At 51.1% G+C, this 10703-nt stretch overlaps 1 protein-coding gene across 10 annotated transcripts in view; it reads left to right on the top strand.

Moving 5' to 3' along the window:
* The window catches only part of Ahdc1 (AT-hook DNA binding motif containing 1), a 66364-nt gene extending 56104 nt beyond the window's left edge, over positions 1-10260 (top strand). For all 10 annotated transcript variants that reach the window (XM_027399547.2, XM_027399549.2, XM_027399544.2 and 7 more), the window contains one exon: positions 9621-10260. The gene's annotated coding sequence lies outside the window, so the exon portion shown is untranslated. The remainder of the gene's footprint in view (positions 1-9620) is intronic.
* Positions 10261-10703: the final 443 nt, after the last annotated feature.

Raw genomic sequence — 10703 nt, 5'->3', positions numbered from 1 at the left:
CTTGCACTCACAGATAGCCACCTGCCATGCCCCCTGAGTGCTGGGATTAAAGATGTCTGCCACCACACCCAATCCCTCAAAGCTTTTTTAAAAACATCTTGGGCTTGATGTTGGTCAGGCCCCTGTGGGGGAGATAGAGAGATGTGAAGAACAGTGCCATCTCTTCCCCAGGAAACTGCAACCAATAGGTCTGTCCAGGAAGGGAAACCAGTCCCTTCCCTCAAGCCAAATGCTTTTCCAGAGTTCAATTAAATAATTGGAGGTACTTTGCCATTGTCTCTGTCAGGTACTGTGCCTTCATGGTTGAAGTCTGTTTCCTATGTGACTGAAGAGAACAGTGGAGTTAGAGTAATTATCTTCCTGAAGAACAGTTTATTTCAGAATGCAGTCACAACTAGACCCACTTTTGGGGCAAGAGGGCTCTCACAGAATGGGCCAGATGTGGCCATTGGCAGTGGAGTAGCTAAGAGCTTGACTAAAGCCCTCATCACTTTTGCTGCCCCAAAGCCTCCTGGGTGTTTGCTTCCTGATGGACAAGCCTGTCGTCCCTGCTCTGGGGAGGCTGTTCCAGTCCAAGGATGGCTCAGAGTCCTGAAGTAAAGTCAGTGGGAACTTACGACCCCCCACCCCACTTTGCTAGACTTCAGCTGCCCTGGTGCCTGAGGGTGGCAAAGAGCCATCGTGAGAACCAGAAGGCCCCTGGGAACACCATTCCTTGGTTGGCCACCAGCTTGCTACCTGTGTAAGCTTTGTCCTTTTCTGACCTCTGTTTCTCCGTCTTTTTTGAGAAACTTGACTTCAATAACCTCTTAGGCTCTCACAGGTCTGTATGGCAGAGGCAGTGGCTCATTTTTTTTTTTTTTTTGGCGGGGGGCAGTGTTTTTCCTTCCTAATGAAGCCAGGCTAACACTGAAATGGTCTTCCATTCCCCATGCATCTATCTCACTGCAAGCAGCAGGGCTGCAGATCTGAAGCAGGCCAGGGAGAAGCTGCTTAGGGTTTAAAATGTCAAACTCTTGATCCTTCTCACCGGAGGGGAGATGTCTCATGGATAATCCAGAAATGTGAAATAATCCCAAAACCGTTCCTCCCAGACTCTGGGATGGAAAATGAATGTGTGGGGGCTGGGTGTTTGGGCAGGTCACAGCTCAGTGCAGTGTATAATGGAACCACCCAGTGAGGCCTGAAGGCAGGAGGAGCTGGGATGCCATCCAGCCCCACATTCTAGCCTGTTCCCCACCCAGCACTGGGAGTCAGCAGCACTGTCCTCACAGGGACACATGCAGTTCCAGAGACATCTGTGCAACCCTCCCCATGTATTGGGCATTGAAAGCACCACAGACCAGGCGCTTTATACTCAGAGGACCTCCATTTCAGAGGGAAAGACACTAAACATGGAATGGCGCAGAGCACTTGGAGGTTAGAGCCACAGGGAAGGATGGTGCAAGGCCAGCTAGGAGGTTGTGAGAGCCTGCAACAGGATACCCAGACTGTACAGCTGCTACCAGCAAGATGCCGGGGCTGGATGGAAGCTGGGGTAGAAGAGACAGCAAGTGGTGTGTACAGTCTTGAGGAGTTGGGGGAGGGATTTGGCTCTGAAGAGCTGATAGATGAGAAGGCAGTAGAGCTAAGCAAGGGCCAGGCAGAGCCAGACCCTGTAAGACACTGCAAGGAATTTGAGTGGTTCCAAGATATACAGGGAGCCACTGAAGACATAGTCACAGTGAAACCAGGCATGTGTTGAAAGGAGACCAGACCAACCAGTGGTGATGGTAACTTGGACTCAGGTGGTCTGGGGTAGTTTCCCTTCCTTAGTTAGAATGGCATACAAGCCCCTCTGAGTAGAGCAATCCTCTCGTGTCGTTGACTAGTTAAAATCATGGTGAGAGTGAAAAAGGTTGGAAGATACAGAGAGGAGAGTGGCAAGGAGGTAGAATTAACAGAGAGTCACGTTGTCCACAGAAGGCTTAAGCAGAGAAGACAATGACACTCACCCAACAAATAGTGGGCAGCTTTAACGCTGGGCACTGGGGAAGCAGTAATTCAGCTCAGCTGCTCGTCTTGACGCCTTCTGCACTAACTCTGTGACAGACACTGGGGAGACAAAGCAGACATGGCTCCTGTCTGCACATCAGCATCTGTCCCAGGAAGTTAAAACAAGCACACAGAGAACCTGGAAACTCCGGGTAGGAAATGGCGGGTGCCCAGAGGCAGGGAGAAGGAAAGAGTGCACCCCAAGCTCTGGGTGCTATATTTGGAAGTCACTCCTCTGTGCACATATGTGTTGTCCCTTTGTGTGACACTGCCCCAGGGACGCCTCACGACATCTTGGCTTTCATTGGTGAGGTAAGGAAATAGGCACAACCGAGATCTGCCCAGGAACCTGTAGTTTGTAAAACATGAAGCCACCCCTGACTTTCAAAGCTTACCATGGGCTGCTCTTCACCCACATCTCCGGCTCCTGGTTCCTGGCTGCAGAATGATAGGTCACATTAGGTATGGGGCCTGAGTTTTGTTTTGGAGGGTGGGGCAGGGTTTGTTTTTGTGAGACAAGGCCTTGCTCTGTTGTAGCCCTGGGTACCCTGCAACTAAGTCACTATAGATCGGGCTGACCTGGAACTTGGTTCCTCCCACCTCAGCCCTCTGAGTGCTGGAATTACAGGCATGTACCACTGGATCCAGAAAGTCTAGCATTTTAAATGAATTTTGTGGATTTGTGGTAAGAAGCTGCACTTGAGCTTGAAGAAGAGACAAGATGTGGAGGCAGGGAGAGCACTGTAGGCATTGGGAGCTAAGGGCAAAGGCAGGCTTCATCCCAGTGAGAGCTGGGAGACACAAGGTCAGAGGAGACAGCAGGGAATGTGTGTTCTGACTTCTGAGTGCTGTAGCTGATAGGACAATTAGGGATGGGTCGAAGGAGGGGATCTTGGGCCCGTACAGGCATCTTCTTGGGTCTCTTAAATGAAAAGCAGAGCCAGACAAACTGGCTCCATGTTAGGACCCTTGAACCAAGAGCAACCACACCAGACCCCAGGAACAGGCCAGAAGATAGGAAGGGCCCATATATATTCGGGAATCTCTAATCCTTTTCCCCTCCCTACTAGCTCTTGGCTCTAAAACTCAGGCCAAGAGAAATGTCACAGGTCCTCCCAGGTTACACCAGCTGGGGCCTGATGGGAACAGGAGGCAGTTTCCAAGGCCACCATCCAGCCAGGGTCAGCAGGCATGCCCAGGCCTGGGCCAGGCCCCGGCTGCTCTGGGCTTTGTCTCTCTGAGTCTTGAATCCTTAAGAGGTCACTTGATCTGGCCTCTGGCTCTGAGCAAGAGGCCTCATGTCAGGGCTCAGCCAGTCCTGCCCTGCTTCCTCTAAGCTCCAGGTTTTCTTCCTTTCTGAGGTCATCCTCCAGTTCTGCTTGCCTTCCCTGTAGCCATATTTAGGCCAGGCCTTCTTGTTCATAGCCCCCTCTTCTTGGAAATACTGTCTCTCTATGAGCATGTCTTCTGCTGCTCCTCCTCCCTGCACCCCACATCCCTGGTAAAAGCAGAGCCTCTAAACTGGCAGGCAGTGGCTAGGAGTACATGTCTGTGGTCACACATGGGCCCCTGAGGTGGTTCCGTCCCTTAGCAGCTAGATGATCTGGTGATTCACATAACCTGGTGAGTCACATCATCTCTATCTCTTGTACAAATGAAGGGGATTGACATGTAAAACCCTCGGCCCTCCCTGGCCCTCAGGAAAGCACCTAGTCGGTGGCTGGTAGACGGGTGAATGAATACTTTCCCACATTCTGAATTCTGGGTCCCCAGTTCAAGCTGTGTGAGTCACTCATCTCCAACCCTTGTTTCTGACCCTTGCTTGACCAAAGATAATCCTCCTGCATCGTTCCCTGCTGTTCTCCTACGGGGTCTTGTATACTGCTGTGGGCCTGGAACGTTCGGAAACCTTGAAGTTTCTCTGGGGCTGGGGATGTCACTGAGTGTGAAGAATGCTTGCTTGCCTGTTGTGGACAAGACCCTGGATTCCATTCCCAGTCCTGGGGGAATGAGGGACAGGGTGATCGCAGTGTTCTTCATGTTAGCCCCTGGACCAAGTCCTCCCAGGGGGAGGTAGGGATTCAGGGATGAAGTAATCTTTACTCCAAGGGACTCTGAAAATCACCTGGGTCAGGTAGAACCCTATCCTCACAATCTACAGTCTTCTTCTCAAACACAAAGCATCCGAGGAACCTTCCTTGTAACTTTATAGGATAGCTCTGTCTGCCTTGTCACTGTCATCTTTGGTGCCATAGTGCCTGTGCTGGGGGTTGGGGAAGTAGATGTAGTCTCTCCAGTCCACATGAACTAGCAGCCCGCTCTGCACTGGCCGGTAGCCCATGCCCAAGACACCACTGACCCACAGGCCCAATGGGCTTGTTTCAGACCTCTATTTGAGTACCATGTCTAGGGGAGGTACCACAGCTCTTCCAACAGGAGGGAGGCTTCTCGATGCCAGCCCTTCTGAGCTACATAAGGAGGGCAGCAGGGCCTCCCTGAAGCTGGAAATGATCCTAACAAATTAGAGACTTCAGCAGCTCGAGCCCTACTCAGCCACCTGGGTCTCTGGCCCACCCCCCACCCAGCCCATTCTGCCCGTGGTGGCCGCCAAAGTGCTTGTTGTTCAGCATTTTTAGATGCACGGTGTCTGGAGCCCCTAAAATATTTATTGGATGAATTGATTAAAGCGCATCTGCTCTTGCAAGTCCACGCTTCACACCTTTTGATTGTACCCTTCCTCTCCAGCGTTCTTGTCTACAGAGTACAAGCCTGACCGCCGGCATGGTGCAGGAGACATTCAGGCTTCTGTCCTGGCATCCCCATCTCACGCATGCACCCTCTTCCTCACCAGGCTGACTCAGGAGGGAACATCAGAGAGGTCTCTGCAGAATGTGCCCTTTGCTTGCCCTGGCCCGGGTTGCCCTCTCCTGTCCACTGTGGTCCCCCACCTGTCACTGCCAGTCTTTGACTCGTGTCCCCTCCTCCAAGAAGTGTTCCATGATCCTTCATAGCCACAATTAATCTCCAGCTCTTCACACAGCCTTGACAACCCTTTCCAGGGATGTACCCAGCACACCATCAGTTCGCTAGCCACTCATCTTTGCATCATCTCCCCGACTCCAGTGTCTCGCCATTGGGTATTTCAGGTGTGTGTGCGTACAGCAAGTGTGTGGAGGTCAGAGGACAATTTTTAGGAGTCCTTTCTCTTCCTTCACCATGTGGATTCTGGGCTTCAAATTCAGGACATCGGGTTTAGCAGTTAACGTGTCCGCCCCCCCACCGCCCCCCAGCCATCGTGGGGGGGGGGTTAAACAAGCTAATACGATGGAAGAACTAAGAGAGGAAAGTCAGCGGAGTATGGTGGTTGATGCAGGCCTTTAATTCCAGCACTCGGGAGGCAGAAGCATGTGGACTCTGAGTCCCAGGTGAGCCAAGGGTACATAGAGAGATCTTGTCTCCACAAAAGAGCAGGAGGAAGAGTGAAGGGTCCCAAGTCTTCAGGAAGCAACCATAAAAGCAGTCCATAGAAGGGTGTGTCAGTGAACCTATCAACTCTCAGGACCAGGTGGCTTTCAGGGGGAGGCCTCCAAGCAGTAAGACTCCTCCCAGGAGCCACAGAAACATTGAGTGACAAAAACAGAGTAACTCTTGGGAAGCACCCAAATCCATCATTTTTGCCTTTGGCATCCACTTTGGTTGCGTGTCTACATCATCAATGATACCTGTCCTTACATAGGACATTGCCTGCAGGGAGGGTGGAGAGCTGTGTGTGTGTGTAGAAGTGTACAAATATGTGTCTGGGCAGATTGGTGAGTGTCTACAGGTAAGCCCGTCTGGTCCCGCTAGCAAGTATTCTAGAGTCCAGCAGCAGAGGAGGCTCCCAGAAAAGTGGAGGAGCTGCCCCACTGGCCTCTTTGGTCCCAACTGGGAACCACCTGTGACCCTTCGCTGAACCCCCTAGTAGTATTTCTGCCTGTTGGGTGTATTTTAAGCCCCACAGAAATATCTTGTACATTGAGGTATCTACCTCATAGATCTGATAACTGAAAATGTCAGAGAAGTAACTTAGTCTTCACACAGCTGATTTGTCCTTTGACTCCTCACGCTTGGGACACCTAAAGATCTCTCTCACCACCTGTTCAAACCCTTTACTTTGCAGAAAGAAAAGTGAAGCCTAGAGAGAAAAGGGCCTCCCTCTCTGTCTTCTCCCTTATGTGACATTGAAATCCTCAGCTGGAGGCAGGCCAGGGAGTAGAGGTCAACCCTGAACACACACCCTAGCAGGAAGTGGGTGTGATACATGGTTGCTTAGCTGGAGCCATGAGTGTACGCTCTGTTTATAGGGAGAATGGCTCTCTCCGGGCAGCCTGGTGTCTGTACAATCTCTAGCACTTTGAATCTCTGCCCAGGCAAAGACCACTGAAGCCCCTGGCACCTCAGTTGCTAAAACTGTTAGAGCATGAGGATGGGGGTGCAGTGAAAGTGACTCCGAGGGTCCTTTGGGGGCGCTAAAAGGTTGAGTCTTTATAAAAAGTGGCTGGGGTCCTGAGGTTGGGTGCATACTGGAACTCAGGGTTCGGAGGTGCCACACACAGGTCTGTGCTCTAGAAGAGCAGAATGGAGAATGGCCGGTAGCTATGGTAACGAGGCATTCTAAGGAGGCATCCCAGAGGTATGTGGGAGAGAGCTGAGCTGGACACCCTGACATGCTGACCAGCCTTAGATCAGTCATGATGCCGTTGTGCAGTCTACCCGCATGGGCCATCCCTGCACGCTGAGCTCTGTAGTCAGTGGTAAATTTAGAGCAGCAGCCTTCCTCGCCAGACTGGACTGAGTGCCCCTCCTCTTCCGAGCCCCACAGTCCCTCCCTTGGCACAACCGTCTACCTGCATGGAGATTGCCTGTATGTTTTACTCTCCCTCCACTCCAGCAAGCTTTTAGGGTGGATCCAGAGCTATAACATTCTCTGCCTTGTTCCTAGTTCCTGAACTGGGCTGCCTGGAACCTTAGTGTTTGGTTCCGTTTTCTAGAGTTGAGCCCAGCTAGGTCTGTGTTCTCTTCAGCATAGCACTCTCCCTTCACCAAGAACACCCCCACCCACCACCCTCTCCAGATTCTGCCTGAGCCCCCTGGCTGGCCAAGGCCCGGAAGCTTGGGGGGTGGGGGGCGGTAAGGTGCTCTGGGCAGCTTAGCCAAGGGTGAGAAAGCCTCCTGCTGCCTGGCTGCAGGCACCATGGGAAGATTCTGGCAGGAACCGCCTGCTGGGCTGAGATCACCATGGAGACCTGGCTTGCAGAGGGTCACTGGCAGTGGCTAAGGGCTGGTGGGGGTGAAGGGGATTTATTCAGAATTTGTGCTGTGGGCCTTTGAGGGGAGCAGGCAAAACTGGGGTTCATCACTGTCAGCGTGCCAAGTAGTTTGCAGCAGCCCACCCTCCCTCTCCAGCAGTTCCCCAGCAGAATCATCGTCTTGGCAACTGTCCTTCAACTGCAGTGAAGCCAGCTTCTGGATTGAGGCTTCTCCAGTGCTTGCTAAACCTGGCACCCCACATATCATAGTCCTTTCCCTTCATCTCTGCAATTGGTCGTGCTTGTCGCCCTAACTGTAGAGAGCTGACATTCATCCCTGCAGCACCCTGCTCCTTTTCTGCTTACTACCCCAATTGTGACACATCTGCCACCTCACAGGCACACTGGCTTACCTTCCCCTCAGTACCCCTTACTGTGGTACAGATCTGGTGTCCCGAGCCCTCAGCCCTCACCCTCACCCTCACCCCCTCACCCTCCTCACCCTCCCACATGCTTGTGGCCTAATCACCAAGGTGGGTGCTTCCCTTTCCCTGCAGGAACCCACCTGGCTCTCCAGGGTGTCCTGGCAAGTCCAACCAGAGGACAAAAGTCATCCCTGGGGCTGATTGCCCAGCAGACAGCAGCTGAGGCTGAGTGGAATGCCAATGTGGCCCTGTTGGAGAGGAAAGCTAAGAAAGTACAAGGGAAGGGACTTTCTGTGGCCGCCTGGCTCCTGCCGCTGTCGGGGAGGACAGGTGGTGCACAGAGGAGACCTAGGAGGCAGCTTAGCACCCCCGCCCTACCCCTGATTCTGGAGGTGGAGGCCAGAGTCCCAGACCTCTGAGGCAGACAATCTAATGACCTGGGAATGGCCTAAGGCGGCTGTGTCTTGGCTCTCTCATCCCTTACAGCAATAGAGCTGGAGATCTGGGGGAGGGGGGTCTAGGTAGAGAAGATAAGTTCCATATACATGATCCCCACACACGACCAAAACTGTCTAGCAAAAGGAGGTACCTTAGTGGCTGTGGGGACTCGGGAATTCCCAAGCTTCAGGAAGGCACTGTTTCTACCAAACACAGATGGTATTGTGCTGGGTGATTTCTTCATTCCTTCATTGAGGATGACTTCCTCATCACCTCATCTCTCCTAGGAGCACAATGGATGACTGGGGCTGGGAAGAAGGGTGGATTGAAAAGAAATAGAAGCAGTGTTTCACACCTGTGTGGTGCTGTGGCCAGACTCTGCCCTGTCCCTCTTTCCAACCATGGAGGTTAGAAGCATTACCAAGCAAGCTCATTATTACAACATTTGGAGACTGAGGTTTAGAGAGCCCATAAAATTAATAAAAGTGATAATTAGATTTAATGTATTACATATTTGTGTTCAACCTTTCCCTGTCTTAAACACTGGGTCCAGCAACAAACCTAGAATGGTGGTCCTGTTGCCCCCTCCTTTGGCTTTTATTTGTTTTGTTTTTAAAACAGTATCTTCTGTCTCTACCTCATGAGTAGGGTAAGAGGCTACAACTACACCTGGTTTATGCCATGATGGGAATGAAACCCAGGGCTTCAATAGATTTTAGGCAAGCACTAAGTTCAAGGCCAGCAAGAGTTCTATGGTGAGGTCCTGTCTCTCACACACATAGAGAACTTCCAATGAGTAAACAGGCTTCAGCTCCTACCCAAAGTCATGGAACTTTTAAATGGGGGCACTGGCATGCAAGCTCGGCTGTCTCTTAATTCCAGAGCCTAAACTCTTAGCAAACCCTGCTTTGGGACCCTGATACCCCTTCCAGCACCGGCCTCCTTCCTTCCTTCCTTTCTTTTGCTTTTTTTTGTTTGGTTTTTGGTTTGGAGGCAGGTTTTCTCTGTAGCTCAAGCTGTCCTAGAACACATCTGTAGACCAGGCCAGCCTTGAACTGACAGAGATCTGCCTGCTTCTCTGGCCCATCTTTCACTCTTGGTATGATTTTGGGCACTTAGCACCCGTAATTGCAGTCCTCAGGAGGCTAAGCCAGGAGAATCAGGAGCTCAAGCTAGCCTTGGCACACAGCGAGTTTGAGGCTAACCTAGACTACATGAGACTGAACAAAAGCACCACCAAATTAGGAAACTGAGCTTGGAGAAGAAAAGGCAAAGTCTCAAAGTTACATGGGGGGCTGCCTGGAGAAGGAGCAAAGTTAGCTTCTCCAGAATTGTGGAAACTGAGCCAAGCCTCTTTTTAGCGCGTCCCCCCCCCCCCAGCTAGCTCAGTGTCTGTCTGCTGCTAACTTCTGCCTCTTCTTTTGTTTCTTTACAGCTTTCAGAAAACCAATGCCAAGACCCCTCCCAGCGTCCACATCGTCCTCTGGCAGGAGCGCCTGCCCCTCTGCCTCCCACCTGCCCTTTGCACCCCCTGCAGCCCCATATCCTACCTCCCACCCCTCCCTGCCCATCTCCTCCACGCAGAAGCCGAAGGTGAGCCCTTTCTGCACAAAACCAGCAATTGTAAATACTTTTTAAAATGTACAAAACTTAAAAACAAAACACAGTTTTAGAAAAAGACAAAAAAAATAGAGAGAGAGAGAGAGCGAGTGTGCAAGAGGTTGCGAGCGGGGCTTCAAGGTGTCTAGAACCCCTGCAAGTGTGCACTGAGAAATTTATCTACAGGTCGTTTGACAAAAATGAACAATATCCTATTTATTGTATATACTGTTTTATTATAAATTGTGGATTGTATATTGCATTCTGTAAACCTGCTGTGGTCCCGTGGTGTGCAAATTCGCATGGTGGGGGGGGAGGGAGAACCTCTTGGGAGCTTTTTTTTTTTTCCTTTTTTTCTTTTTCACTTTTTGGGTTTTATCTTCTGTTGTTGTTGTTGTTTTCTGTTGGCAGGACACACCCAAAGATCCAAGTTTGTATTAAAAAGAAATGAAAAAAAGCAAAAAAAAAAAAAAAAACAAAAAACCACCTTGTGTCTTGTAAAACAGTATGTGAGGGTGGATGGATTGGAAAGGGACACAGCTGGGCTTTGTTTCCAGCCATTGATCCCCAGGGGAGTTGAAATACCAGATGTGTTCCTGTGTTCCCTACCTCTGAGTGCTGCATGTATGTGCATAGCATGTGTGCTTGGTGCCCTTGAAGACCAGAAAAGGGCAAGGGATCCCCTGGAGCCAGAGTTACAGACAGTTATAACCTGCCTGTGTGGATGCTGGGACTCAAACCCAGGTTCTCTGCAAGAACAGTAAGTGTTCTTAACTTCCAATCCATTGCTCACCATCCCCCTGTTTCTATCCTAAATCCTATGGCTCCCAAAGCCTGGTTTCTTCTCCCTGAGGAGCCCCCCTATAAGCTTGGCCTCCATCCTCTTCCTCTAGATTCCCTCATTCCATCTCAGGTCCCA

This window comes from Cricetulus griseus, chromosome 2 (genome assembly GCF_003668045.3).
Source record: "Cricetulus griseus strain 17A/GY chromosome 2, alternate assembly CriGri-PICRH-1.0, whole genome shotgun sequence".
NCBI lineage: Eukaryota > Metazoa > Chordata > Mammalia > Rodentia > Cricetidae > Cricetulus > Cricetulus griseus.
This window is presented reverse-complemented; position numbering and strand designations above follow the sequence as displayed.